This window comes from Canis aureus, chromosome 25, assembly GCF_053574225.1.
Source record: "Canis aureus isolate CA01 chromosome 25, VMU_Caureus_v.1.0, whole genome shotgun sequence".
In the NCBI taxonomy this organism is placed as follows: Eukaryota; Metazoa; Chordata; class Mammalia; order Carnivora; family Canidae; genus Canis; species Canis aureus.
The window spans coordinates 42747770-42762353 of record NC_135635.1 but is presented as its reverse complement, the minus strand read 5'-3'; the positions used below and the strand labels follow the sequence as shown (position 1 = coordinate 42762353).

The window sequence follows — 14584 nt, the reverse complement described above, 5'->3', positions numbered from 1 at the left end:
GGCTCAGGGGACTGTCATCCTGCCCTCAGGAACCGTGGGCCATGGTCTGGAGGGGGGTGACCATGATGCTGAGCACCCTCCTTGTGACACTGTGAGCACACCCAGGCCCCTTGGCTTACAACACCTGCAGGAAAGGTAGGTCAGATGTTATTTAGAAAGTCAGTCACAGATGAATGTTCTCACAGCTCATCCTCTGACCCCTAACTGGACAAGTGCCTATGCCTTTTGCCCTCAGGATGCTCATAAAGGGGTGAAGGCAGTTTAGTGCAGAAAGCCCCAGTGACGTGAATAACCATCAGTCATTGCGTTCCCTTTATGCCTCAGGTACTCCTTTATAAGATGAGGAAACCAGACTCAGAGGGGCTCATTAGCTGCCCCCTGAGGTCATACGGTGGGATGCCCCAGAGAAGCATTTAAACTCCAATCTGGGAGATTCCAGAGTCTGTGTCCCTTCCTGGAGGGGAAGCCTGATTGTGAGCCCTATGAAACCTGTTGGAGTCTCCAAATCTCTCTCTGGTTTCTCCAGAGCACTGTGGTGAAGCCCTCTCTCTCAGCCACGTGATGTTTGTGTGTGCTTTCTGCTGGTGGTCTCAGCCTTGCCCTCTTCCATCATCCCTCTTCCTCCTTCATCCCTGCCCACCCCAGCCCCATGGGATATTTAACTTGAGAACTTCCCACAGGTGGCTGCTGACACGTCCTACCCACTTCTCTGCTGCCGCTCGAGATTGGAGCCATCAGCGTGCGAGAGAGACCTGTGCTAGAAGGTGTGTGTGACCTTGGGCTTCTGTGAGAAGTGTGAGAAGGGGGACGGGGCGGTGAGGTGCTGCAGCAGTGTTGGCTGTGCTCTGGAGGTGTTTTTGGGTGAGAGCGTGGGATGCCCAGGTGGGGGCCTGGGGCGGCGGTGGTGTCCTGTCATCACAGGCCTGCCAGCTGGTGCCTCCAGAGCCAGGTGTCTGTCTGCATCGACTGATACTGTGACCTTGGGCACGTCGCTCCCTGTTCTGGGCCTTGCTGTCACATGAGGGGTTGGTTTTCCTCCATGTTCTACACCCTGAGAAGCCTCCGTGGTGGGGGGATTCGGAGCCCAAACTCCTCCTCTACTTTCCTGGTTGCCCCTTGGAGGTTAAGGTCTGCCTCTCAGCTAGAGTTAATTGGCAGGCTCTAATGTATGCTGTGGAAGGGCCAAGAGATGTTCCAGGGCCGTTACTCTGAGACACCAAGGGTGAAAAGTGTTCCGGTAAGAGCAGGTTCGAACAGGATACCCCCGGGGGCCTGGGGACAGGATGCAACCTTGGCAGGCTCCTTCACCCCAGGAACAAGCTCTGTGGCTCTGGAAGGCGGCTGGTTATGCCTGGCAGGATGGGCTTCCCTCTGCCTAATTAGCACCTTTGTGTGGCAGAATCCTAGCAGGGAGCTCGTCCAGAGCCCTCTCAGCCTGGGGACCTTTGTCCCAGCAGCAGCCACACCATCCTTTCTGGCCCTCTCTCCCGGCCCCCTACCCTCCAATCACTCTCTCTCCTCCAGCTGTACCAAGCCATCTGGCCCCAAGCACACTTCCTGGCCTGCTGGCCTGCCTCATTTTCTTCAGGGCTCCTTGTCCCCTGTCTGTCCTCTCTGCTTGTTGATGTCACCTCCATCTCTTTCATGCCCAGTCTTCCTTTACCCCCCAACCCCCTGCTGTACTGGGTTGGGATAGGTCAGAGGACTGAGCCTGGCACAGGGCCAGCCTGAGGAATGCTGGGATGCAGGGGGAGGAGGGAGGAGGAGCATCACTGCTGAGTTTCATCATCGGTCAGGTTACAGCAGGTGAGGCTTGTCACCTGTCTGGTGTGAGGCTGAGTTCTGGTAGTGAGGCAAAGATGTGGCCTTGGGGGAGCTGCCCACAGCTCTTGGCAAGACCAGCACTTGTGAGGGGCAGGTACGGAGGCATCTGGGGTAAACTGAGTCTGTAACTAGGAGGGGCTGCTTGGGCCTGTGCAGCTTAGGTGACTGTCCCGGGACCTGGGTCCAGCCCCCCTCTTGCCATGGGCTCATTTGCAGACCTTGGGTCAGCCACAGGCCCTCTCTGACATTTCCTCTCAATAGAATGAGAAGGTTGGGGTGGGTGTTCCTCGAGGCCCTTCTAGCTTGGCTGAGTTAAGTCACTCTTGTCAAGCACTTCTGTGGATTTCACAGTGTGAAGTGTGATGGGCCTATCTGTCGAACCCTTCCCACACCAGGCACTTGTATTTACCCTCGTCTTGAAGAAAAGGAACCTAGGGTTGAGGAGCCGAGGTGGCAGTTCAGTCCAGTGGCCCTAAATCAGATCCAGGCCACAGATGTATTTTGTTTGGGCCCCGTTGGTGTTCTTGTTTTTTGTTTTTTGTTTTTAATTTAAACGTGGAAGAGGTTTCACAAAAGTAGAGATTTGGGAGCTCTTTAGAGATGAAAAGTCTGGTTACATGGAGGCCATGCTGGTCAGTGGCAACGATTGGCTGGATCTGAGTCTCAGCCACCAGTCTAGGTGGGGTGTGTGCTTTCGTGACCCCCCCATCCGAGTTGACACCAGGTGGGACTGTGCCTGTTAATCCTGCTGGCATCGTCAATTTGAGTTTTCTACTTGCCTGTGGTTAGGTATGTGATATAACTCACACCACATAGGTTGCACAGCTATGCAGTATTCAAGGCAGGAGTCAGACTCGTCTCTTTCTGACCTTAAACCGTGAGCCATCCAGCTGCTTCTCTGAGTTATTTCTAAATCCCAGCAGGGATTTTTGGGTCCTCTGTGGGAGTGCAGGAGACCCTGGTCAAGTCTCTAGATACAGAAGCTGACAAGAATTCTTCTCTCCAGAGGGGTGTCTCTAGCCCCACCGGAGTGCAACGTTGCAGTGAGGTGGCATCCGCTCACTCATGTTTGGGTCTTGAGAAAAACCCTCTCCTTGCCATACATATGTCCTCTTCCACTTGATTCAGTGTCATTGTGTGTCCTCCCTTTCCTGTTTGATTGCACCTTGGTTTCTGTTTACTGGCAGGTTGAACCCAGGGGCCCCCCACCTCCCTGTCCCTAGTAGTGTTGCCAAAATGACACACAAAGAATGTGTATTTTGTCCCTGGCAAACGGAGGCAGGAAACAGAGAGGTCTGTTCAGACTGTGGAGGCCTTGGGGTTGATCAGGGGTCTCTGAGGGATTAGGCGAGCAGGATGCTGGGCCTCCCAAGCAGGGTGGGGGCTCTGAGGGGAGCCCTGGTGGAGGTTGGGGTTTCCTGCACTTGGTGTTGGGCTGTCCAGCTGTTTCCTCCTGATAGCGCATTTGGACAATGCCACGGTGACTCAATTCCCAGCATCCTCAATGAACAATAGCAGATCTGGCCAGGGTCAGCTAGGGAGTGGCGGCTTATACTAGTCAACCTGCTTCCAGGCTCCCAGTTGGGAGGAGTCAGGTACTTTGAACCATCTCCCTGTTTGCACTTGGTGCCCCAAAGCCCTGTTCTGGTTGGAGTGATTTCAGGTGGTTGCTTTTTGGTTTCCCTGTCGCTTGTCCTCACTCCTTTGTTCATAGCTGACCAGAGCTTCGGTGGCTCAGCGCTGACCTGCCTGCCTGCCTGCCACGGCGAGCTTTGCTAGACCTCCCTTACCCTTGGTTTGAGGTTCAGTGGCTTTGGTGCAATCCCTGAAGGTTCTGAATCTCTACCCAGGCATTTGGGACCTGGATGAGCTTCAGATGAGAAAGACAGCTGTATGATTCTTTAATCTCCTCCAGTGGGTAGAGGATTAAGCAATTTTTTGGTGGGTTTGTTTTCATGTATTCCATTTTTTTTCTTTTTAACAAAAGTGATTGTTGAGTGTTTTTGAGGTTCCTGTCACACAAGTGCTTTCCATAATTAAAAAAAAAATTATTCATGAGAGACACACAGAGAGAGGCAGTGACATAGGAAGAAGAAGAAGCAGGGTCCCTGCAGAGAGCCTGATGTGGGACTCAATCCCAGGACCCCAGGATCACGATCTGGGCCAAAGGCAGGCACTCAACCACTGAGCCAGCCAGGTGCCCTGCACTTTCCATAATTTATCAGATTTTGTCCTTCTGTGGCTCTCTGAGGGATGTATCATTACCCAACATTTTATAGACAAGGCGTCTGAGGTACCAGAAGAGGGCAAGGAACTTGCCCAAGATCTCAGATCCTTCTCACTTCTAAATCCTATGACATATGTGACATACTCAGTCCTGTGAATTCCTGGGGAGGAACATGGGGTGTGTGGAGGAGTATGGAAATCAGTTTGAGGACCCTTGATGGAAGACAAGTGGTTTGAAGGAAGCTGTGCAGAGAGTATGCAAACATGAGCAGGGCCAAGGCCCTGAGTTCTTGAAGTTTACATGAAAGGGAAGGAAACAGGCATGTTATTACCTACCTCTGATGCAAGACATGTTATAACTAGTGCTAAAGGTGGGGCTGCCAGAGTGATTTGGAACCACATTTTCATTTGGTATATGAGCACCTGGATAAAGAGACTCACTCTTTCTTTCTTTCTTTCTTTCTTTCTTTCTTTCTTTCTTTCTTTCTTTCTTTATTTATTTATTTATTTATTTATTTATTTATAAAGAGACACTTTAAAACAGAAGTGGAAAATACCTGGCTAACAGGACTAACTCAGCTGTCAGCATGATCGAGACTGGTCCATGCAGAAAACATAAAGATATGGGACCATTTATGTCTGGAGTTGCAAAAATGCAACACTGCTCAGTATTAATTTTAGTACAGTTATTGGAAATTTATATCAAATATTCCTTCCCTCTGGCTCAATAATTCTGTTTTTTGGAATTTGTATTGAGGAACTAACCATATATACATATGTGTGTGTATATATGTATATATGTACCCACATATGCATGAGGTATTTTCATTATAGCATTATTTACAATAGAATTGGAAACATTCCAAATGTCCAACAATAGATTAGTTATGTAAATTTTGACATGTTCATCTGATTCCTTCTGTTCAGCCTTTAAAAAAAAGTCGTCTTCAAAACTTATATCTGACAGAAGATGATGCTTATGAGAAAGTGTCAAGCAAATACTGTAGGATTTAAAACTGATATGTGCTATAAATCCTAATTTTTTAGAAACATGAAGAGAAAAGACTAGAGGGAATATACCCCAAATGCAGATGATGGTACTAATTATTAATGACTTTTCCTTTCTTTTTTTTTGTTCTTATGTAGTTTTTAAAATTTTTAAGGGTTTATTTATTTATTTTGGAGAAAGAGAGAGAGAGAGAGCTTGAAAGGGAAGGGCTGAGGGAGAGGGTGAGAGAGAGTCTCCAGCAGACTCCACACTGAGCGTGGAGCCCAACTGGGGGCTCCAGCTCCCCACCCTCAGATCATGACCTGAGCCGAAACCAAGAGTCGGACTCTTAACTGACTAAGCCACCTAGGTGCCCCTAGACTTTCTTTACTATACAATAATGACAGCAAGAATAAAAACACCTCAAGCATCTCCCAGGATCCAGGCCACTTCTTGCATGGATGTACATGCCTGTGCCCTGCAAAGTGAGGTCTCCAGCACTTTCCAAAGCATGGCATTAAATGTGTTTGGGGAGGTGGGTCCTCTGCCTTTGAGTCCCCTCTTTCTTCTTCTTCTTCTTCTTCTTCTTCTTCTTTTTTTTTTTTTTTAAAGATTTATTTATTTATTTATTCAAGATAGACATAGAGAGAAAGAGAGAGAGAGAGAGGCAGAGACACAGGAGGAGGGAGAAGCAGGCTCCATGCAGAGAGCCCGACATGGGACTCGATCCCGGGACTCCAGGATCGTGCCCTGGGCCAAAGGCAGGTGCTAAACCACTGAGCCACCCAGGGATTCCCCCCCGTCTTTCTTCTTTATCAGTGTCTCCCCACTCTAGTTTTGTCCGTAGTTGGCCATCAATTTATAATTGAAGAATGATGTTTACAAATACACATTGTTTTTTACTGGTCATGTTTCCCGAATACTCTAGGATAGACAGTATACTTCTCTCCAAAAGAAAACCCTGATTTAAGTTTCTATCCACTCACGCAATCCCAGTTGATTTTTTCTTTGTAGTTCAAATGGCTTTTGTCAGAAGAATTTTCTGCTCCTGCCTTAAATGGCCTTGGAAAGCCCAATTTCAAATGATGTCATTGCCATGGCCTGTTAGGTAATGCCGGTCCTGCCTGGTTTGACTATAGAGGGATGGGAGTGGGGGAAGCTTTGTTGTCTTAACAGTTCTGTGGTTAATGATGAGTTTGAAACTGACTCCCGAGTAAGCCTAGAGAGCATTTGGGATCCAAACTCAACAACAACCTTTTTGTTTGTGTTTTGAGGATATTGATCATGACTTAGCATGTCACCTGGCATTTTAAGGCTCCTACACATATTATTTGGATAAATACTGGACTTTGTGGCAATATTCACTCTCACCGATGAGACTTCCTTTGAGTGTGTTATGTTCAAGTGTACAAGGAAACTGGTATCCCATAGTGATTAAGAAAACAGGTTTAGGGGATCCCTGGGTGATGCAGCGGTTTAGCGTCTGCCTTTGGCCCAGGGCGCGATTCTGGAGATCCAGGATCGAATGCCACGTCAGGCTCCCGGTGCATGGAGCCTGCTTCTCTCTCTCTCTCTCTCTCTCTCTCTGTGTGTGTGTGTGTGTGACTATCATAAATAAATAAAAAATTAAAAAAAAAAAAAAAGAAAACAGGTTTAGGGACGCCTGGGTGGCTTAGTTGGTTAAGTGTATGCCTTCAGCTCAGGTCATGATCTCAGGGTCCTGAGATCAAGCCCCATGTAGGCTCCCGGCTCAACAGGGAGTGTGCTTCTCCCTCTCCAACTGCACCCCTCCTTGTACTTTCTCTCTCTCTCTCTCTCTCTCTCAAATAAATAAACAAAATTTAAAAAAAAAAAGAAAGAAAACAGGTTTAGAATCAGAGAGATTCAGATCGTGGGCCACTAGCCCAGAGATTATAAGCACTGCTCCTAACTTCTGGAGCCTCACTTTCCTCCTCTATAAAGTGGGAATAACTAAAACTCACAGGGATGTTACAGGAATTAAATGACATAATGTTTATAAAATGCTTAGTAAGGGATCAATGAAAATACAACTAATATTAAACTAGTAATACTGTTATTTTTGGAGGAGAGGTTATTACCCCGTATGGGGTGGCTTCAATGGTTCATTATCTTAGGGATCCAGAGAGCCCTGACCACTTTCTTCATCCTTGGGTTTTACTTTTAGGGCTCTGCTGGCTTCTTATGGACCTGCAAACACAAACAGGCTGATCCCACCTACTACTTTCTTGGCTATTTGCACTCAGTGGGGAATACACTTTCAAAACACAGAAGGCCTGTTTCCAGGTCATCTTCAAGAAAGCCTTAAACATAAAAGACTGAATTTCCACATCCTTCCTGGCTTCATAATGATTCAGCATCTCTGTACCCCACAACGAGGCTGCTGGGGTTGCCACTCTGGGTTTCCCACTGGTTACAGCAAAGACAGAAAAAAGTTTAAGGAACAGCAGGCTATCACTATCACCACCAGCATTTTATTTTATTTTATTTATTTAATTTCTTTTCTTTTCTTTTCTTTTCTTTTCTTTTCTTTTCTTTTCTTTTCTTTTCTTTTCTTTTCTTTCTTTCTTTCTTTCTTTCTTTCTTTCTTTCTTTCTTTCTTTCTTTCTTTCTTTCTTTCTTTCTTTCTTTCTAAGATTTTATTTATTTATTCATGAGAAACACAGAGAGAGAGGCAGAGACATAGGCAGAGGGAGAAGCAGGCTCCATGCAGGGAGCCTGATGTGGAACTCTATCGGGGGACTCCAGGATCACAACCTGAGCCAAAGGCAGATGCCCAACCACTGAGCCGCCCAGGTGGCTTAAGAAAATTTTTTTATTGTGCCAAGGTATGCATAACATTTACCATTTTAACCATTTTTAACTGTACAGCTCAGTAGTGTATTAGGGTTCTCCAGAGAAACAGAACCAACAAGAGAAACACAAAGACACACACACCTTTTATCATATGATGTCATATGATGATATGACATACATAGGACATAAGTGGAGACCGATCACGAGGGATTTTAGCTCATGTAGTTATGGGGGCTGAGAAGCCCCATTGCCATCTGCAAGCCAGGGACCCTAGTGGTATAATTTGGTCTGACCCCAAAGGCCTGAGAACCAGGGGATCCAATGGTGTACGTTCTAGTCCAAGGATGGATGGTGAGAAGAAATGTCCCAGCTTAAGCAGTGGAGGCAGGAAAAAGGGAGCAAATTCCTCCATTATCCACCTTCTGTTCTATTCAGGCCCTCAACTGACTGGTTGGTGTCCGCCAGGCTACTTCACTGACTGCACCAATTCCAGTACGAATCTCATCTGAGCCATCTCCCAGACACACCCGGAAGTAATGTTTAATCCAGGCGCCCTAGGCCAGTCAAGGTGGCACATGCCGTTTACCTTTACAAGTGGCATTAAGTACATTCACGTTACGGTGCAGCCATTACCACTATCCGTTTCCTGAACTTTGTCATCCTCCTGAACTGCAACTCTGTGCCCATAGAACCCCAACTCCCCACTCCCCTCCGCTAGGCTGGCAACCACTGCTCTTTCTGTCTCCGAGTTTGAGGCCTTGAGGTCCCTCATATCAGTGGAATCAACCAGCATTTGTCCCTGGGGGACTGGCTTAGTAGCCTCTGCATTGTGTCCTCACGGGTCAGCCGTGCTATAGCGTGGGTCTGAACTTCATCCCCTTTTTATTTTATTTTATTTTTTTTAAAAAAGGTTTTATTTATCCATTAATGAGAGACAGAGAAAGAGAGAGAGAAAGAGGCAGAGAGGCAGAGACACGGGCAGAAGGAGAAGCAGGCTCCACGCAGGGAGCCCGATGCGGGACTCGATCCCGGGACTCCAGGATCACACCCCGGGCCGAAGGCAGGCAGTAAACCTCTGGGCCACCCAGGGATCCCTTCATCCCCTTTTTAGACTGAATACTATATTCCATTGTATGATACATCACATCTCTATTTATCCAGTCATCTCTTAATGGACATGTGGCTTGTTTTCACCTTTTGGCTGTTGTGCACATCATATTTTATTTTATTTTTTTTTAAAGATTTTATTTATTTATTCATGATAGTCACAGAGAGAGAGAGAGAGAGGCAGAGACACAGGCAGAGGGAGAAGCGGGCTCCATGCAGGGAGCCCGATGTGGGATTCGATCCCGGGTCCCCAGGATCACGCCCCAGGCCAAAGGCAGGCGCCAAACCGCTGCGCCACCCAGGGATCCCGTGCACATCATATTTTAAAGTTAAACTTCCATCATCTTCTTTCTGAGTCTTCCATTGGTTCTTTGGTCTGTGCCTTTGTATACTGGAGGCAGAAACTGCACGCTTTGGGTGATAATACACATATTCGTAGGCCGTTTCCCTGAGCACTGGATCTATCTATCCATTTCCCTCATCAGACTGTAAATGCTCTGAGGCTGGGAACTGTGTTTAATAATTCTTTTTACTAGCTCCTGAGAGTCTGTTTTAGGAAATGGTAAAGGATCTTGGTTAAGAGTGTGGGTTCTGAGGTCAGACCACAAGGGGTGTGTATCCTCATTCTACTACCTACTAATTTGTCATTGCACAAGTCCCTTTCCTGCCCTGTTTGTCCTTTGAAATGGTGATGACGATGATTACTACTGTGAGGGGCTGTCACCAAAATGAAACGAGATTGTCCAGGTATAGGGTTTGGTGCAATGTCCCAGACATTAGATGCCCTTAAAAGTTACCGAACAAAAAAACAAAAAACAAAAAACAAAAAAAAACAAAAAAAGAGTTACTGAACAAGTGAGGATCTCAACGACGTGCTTTTCTGGATCCAGCTCTCTTATTTTCATAGTTTCTTCTTGAGGTGGCAGGACAGGAAGGTGAATGGCTTCTGCTGTGGATTGGGGTTCCGGGGTCAGAGCCAGGCAGAGTTAGAGCCTGCTTGCTGCCAGTTGCTCACATTTTCCCCCAGTGCCCCCAGGCCCTGTCCTGTGGCTCGCACCCCGGGTCTCCTTCCTTCGATGCCTTCCTGGCAGCCTCTTTTCTGAAGGGGCCACTGATCAGGGGGACGGACCAGGCAGGTAGGGGCGGGCTTGGGAACCGCAAGGACTCCGGCTCCTTCAGGGTGGTGGGTGGTGCTGTTGGGAAGGCCGGAGGGTCATGTTCCAGCTGCTTTGCTTCCCCGGCCACTGCAGAGTCAGCCGTGGGCCTGTGGCTGGTCCTGCCAGGCCAGCTCGGGAAACATGAACCCCTCTCACTGCAGAGCCAGCACACCGGCGGGATTGGGCTGAGCATTTGCAAGACGCTCCAAGTGGCTTGTGGTTTCTTCCCCAAGCTGATTGAACTGGTGAAAACAGAAGTTGCCCCCTTTTATCCCCCCCCCCCCCACACTTGACAGAATTTTCCCAAATATTCACTGGGTCTTCTCACAATTTGTTCTTCGCATTAGCTTCTAGCTTTAGCTTTCTGGCCAGGAATGGGCAAGGGGTGGGGGCAAGGTTCTGCTTGGGGCTGATTTTCTGCGCTGCAAGGACTTCTGCCTGAAAGCAGAAGGCAAGAGTTTGGCAGATGAAGTCCAAAGGCCATCACCCCTCGAGTCTGGTGATAGGGTTTCTTGGGGCTGGAGCTTAGGATTGGCCCATGGCTGTGGCAGAGGTGGGCGCATCCTGCTTGCAGGACCTCGAGCTAGCTTCTGTACCCCTTTTACCTTGAGCCTCCTCCTCAGTGAGATGAGGATAATAATAGTGTCTGCCCTGTAGAGATGTGAGAATTCAGCGAGATAATCTATATAAAATGCTAAGCATAGTGTCTGGCACACATGGGATTGCTCTAAAAGCGTACATTACTTCTATTTTTATTGGCGAACTTTATTTTTGTTGTTCCCAGCCGCTCGGCTCTCTACACCTTTTTTCTTTTTGTGGGGACTCTGGTTCCTCTAGGATCTCAGTGTCCTTGGATGGCTTCCTCCTTTCCTCCAGCGTAGCCTGCTCTGGGGAAAAAGCTCTCTACTGTAGCCACAGTAGATTTCAGTGCTAGAAGCTTCAAGGTCATCTGGGCCAGAACCCGTCTGATACTTGCCCTTGCTCTGTGGTGCCTTTACTTTATCTCACCTCCTCACCACCTTTGCAGGGCCTTCTCTACCTGCTCAGACTGTTTACTTTTGTAATTTTGTCCACATTTGAGGGGGAAAATAAAAGGAACTCTATGTTTATGGAGTCCCCTCATGTGCCAGGAGCTGCTGGGCACATTCATTATCTCATTTCATTGTCTCAACAGGCCTTGGACCTTGTTGCTGGTGTTATTCCAGTTTTTAAGGTGGGGGAAACTGAGGCACAGCAAGGCTGAGCAAATGGCCAGAGGCCACATGCAAGCGGGTGACAGTGGGGCCTGATTGGGCCTGGACTTCATGAGGCTACTGCTATGTTCTCTGCACTGTAGCAGGGGTGCAGTGGTGCAGTCAGCTCCCCCACTGTGACTCTGGGCCCGTGGCCTACCTTCTTGGAGCCTTAGTTTGTCACCTAGAAATGGGGATAATGGTAACATCTCAGGCTGATGAAGCTGCTGGCACAGTGCCTGACATGTGGCGAAGATGCCATCGTGTATACCGTTCTGTCAAGAGTTTGCCTCCCGTTAAGTTCCTTATTCTGGGAACTCACAGAACAAGTCTTGTCCTCTGACCTCTTCTGGATAGGCCCTCAGTATTTGCTCTCGGGTATCATGTCCCTCCCAAAGTCCTCTCCATTGTTAATTTTTTAAAAAGATTTTGTTTATTCATGAGAGATGCAAAGAGAGAGGCAACTCTCCATTTTTTAAAACATTTTTTCATTGTAGCGAAACACATATAACCTCAAGTTACCATTTTAACCTTTTAAAGTAGACAATCAGTTGGCATTAATTACATTCACTGTCCTGAGAAACTATCACCACCACCTGGTTCAACAACTTTTCATCACCCCAAATGGAAATCCCACACCCCTGAGACCTCATCCCCTGGTCTCTGCTTCCGCAGCCCCTGGCAATCACCGATCTGATTTCTGTCTATGGATTTGCCCATTCTGGATGTTCTTTGTGAATAAAATCATATAACATGGCCCTCATGTCTGGCTTATTTCAGTACTTGGTGTAGTATCGTCAAGGATCACCCAAGTTATAGTATATGTCAGTACTTCATTCCTTTTTATGGCTGAAATAATATTCCATGGTATGGATATACCATATTTTGTTGATCCATTCATCTGTTGTTGGACATTCAGGTGGTTCCTATCTTTTGACTGTTGCAAAGTAGGCCTGCTGTGAACAGTCATGCACAGGTTTCTGTTTGGACACCTGTCTTCCATTCTTTTGGGTATAAACTTAGGAGTGGAATCACTGTATCATCTGGTAACTCTGGGTTCAACGTTTTGAGGATCTGCCAAACTGTATTTGACAGTGGTGACCCCATTTCACATCCCCACCAGCGATGTAGGAGGGTTCCAATTTCTCCACATCTGTGCCAACCCTTATTTCCATTTTTTAAAAAGATTTTATTTATTCATGACACACACACATACACACATACACAGAGAGAGAGAAAGAGAGAGAGAGAGAGAGAGAGACACAGGCAGAGGGAGAAGCAGGCTCCATGCAGGGAGCCCGATGTGGGACTCCATCCTGGGACTCCAGGATCACACCCTGGGCTGAAGGCAGGTGCTAAACCGCTGAGCCATCCAGGGATCCCCAACCCTTATTTACATTAAAGAAAAATTAAAAAATAAAGTATGACCATCCTAGTGGGTGTGAAGTGCTCTCTCCTTGTGGTTTTGATTTGTAGCTCCCTGACAACCCATGACATTGAGCATTCTCTTTCAGTTTTAACATCTCCACTTTCTTTTCATCCAGTTCTACGGTCTTCCACCATCCTATTAATGCCTTTTGCGGTGTGGCCCCATTTGTCTAGATCCTGTTTAAAATGCTCAGGCCCTGGAGCAGGCATCCAGCAAGGTTGGGAGCGGTGTGGTACAGGAGACTCCTGCTTCACCAGTTCTAGATCTGCTTCTCTCTCTTACCTGCTCTTCTCTTGATGGCATTGTCTCTTCCTCCAGCTCGTGGAGTTTCTGGAGTCTGGTTCTTTCAGCCCAGGTGGTCACACTTGTTTCAGCCTGTCCTTCCCATTCATGGTCAGCTGTCTCTTTCCACCTAAGTCAGGGTGAGGACAGATGCCTTCCTGCCTGCTGACCCAGACAATCCTCTCTCTCACCTCTGCGCAATTATTAATCTACCAGGTTACTACTGCCTCCAGCCTCAATGTCCCCATCTTGTCTATGGGATGATTCTGAGAGCCTTGTGAGAGCCTTGTTCCCCCAACACCAGTGACCTTGTTCCCTCTGATTATGACTTGAAGGCACTGTTTTGCTTCTCTTGGGTGGGTTTATGGTTTCAGACCTATTTCTGACCAAGGAATCAAAGACTGTCCCTCAGCGAAGGAATTTCAGGCATGAAGGAGCAGATGGGTGAGGTATTTTGGGGGGCAGAGAGTTTGTCTCTGTGCTCCAGAAACCACTCCACCATCTGCCCATGCACCAGGAACCCCACCCACCCTGGAAAAAGCCGAGGACTCGTTTTCTGCTCTAGGGCCCTGTCCTGTGAGACCTGGTTTGTCCCCTGGCACTCTCCTTATACGTATCGAGTTGTAGATCTGCCATCTCTCTGTGTAAAGTGTTTAAGATAATGACTCATTTACTCTATGAAATATGCTGCAAAAAAATGAAGTAACATAAGATAACAGCATGAAAGATGCGAGACCCCATTCCCACAACCGCCCCCCAACCTCAGTGCCCTTCCTGGGGGAAATCAGGTGACACTTGCTGTGCCTTCTGGATCCTTCCAGGCCTTTCATCGCAGTGTATTCATTTCTTTTTTCCCCTCTGTTATCCAAGGGCAGTTCCAAGATAGCTCATGCCATCCGGCTGAGTGTATCATACAGAATGGGTTCAGCTATGGCCTAGAATGATGCTTCTTCAAAGCTGGGCAGACGGTTGGAGTTTGCCCTCCAGGGCTCTAACTGACTCTGTTGTGCAGACATAATTAAGGGGCTGCTGGGAGGGACAACTGAGTGCGGGGTGGAGGAACCTCAGGGCTTGGATACCGTGAACTCATGGGGATGGAGGGCAGGAGAGGGAAGGGCCATTTCTGAGCACCCGCTAGTGTTGGAATCCCAGCTCCACACTCACTGGCTGTGGCACTTGGGTGACTCAGTTTCTGCAGTTCCAAACCCGGTCAGTTCCTAGGGCTGCTGTGAGGGGGAATACATGAAGCAGGGCCTGTGGAGAGTGTCCCATTAGGCTTAGGCGCTCTGTCAGGAGTGTGTGCAGGAGCAGGTGAGTGCTTTCCTGCCTTCCACTTTGCCGGTGTCTGCTCTGCATTGACATTTTGCCTTCCTCACTGGCCTTTCTTCTTGTGGCTAGAGCAGACCTAAGCAAGTCGCACTGCTAAAATTATTGATCCCACCAGAAGCATATGGGTGTTCAGTTACTGCATGAATGAATGGGTGATGGGTCATGGCTCTCCCCTTCCTGAGATGAGAGGATAGTG

The 14584-nt window shown here is 47.8% G+C and overlaps 1 protein-coding gene across 16 annotated transcripts in view; it reads left to right on the top strand.

Moving 5' to 3' along the window:
• TSPAN9 (tetraspanin 9) overlaps window positions 1–14584 on the top strand; it is a 199958-nt gene that overhangs the window by 40761 nt on the left and 144613 nt on the right. For 10 of the 16 annotated variants that reach the window (XM_077871453.1, XM_077871448.1, XM_077871455.1 and 7 more), the window contains one exon: window positions 681–764. The exons of the other annotated variants lie outside the window; for them this stretch is intronic. The gene's annotated coding sequence lies outside the window, so the exon portion shown is untranslated. The remainder of the gene's footprint in view (window positions 1–680; window positions 765–14584) is intronic. 16 annotated transcript variants of the gene reach the window in all.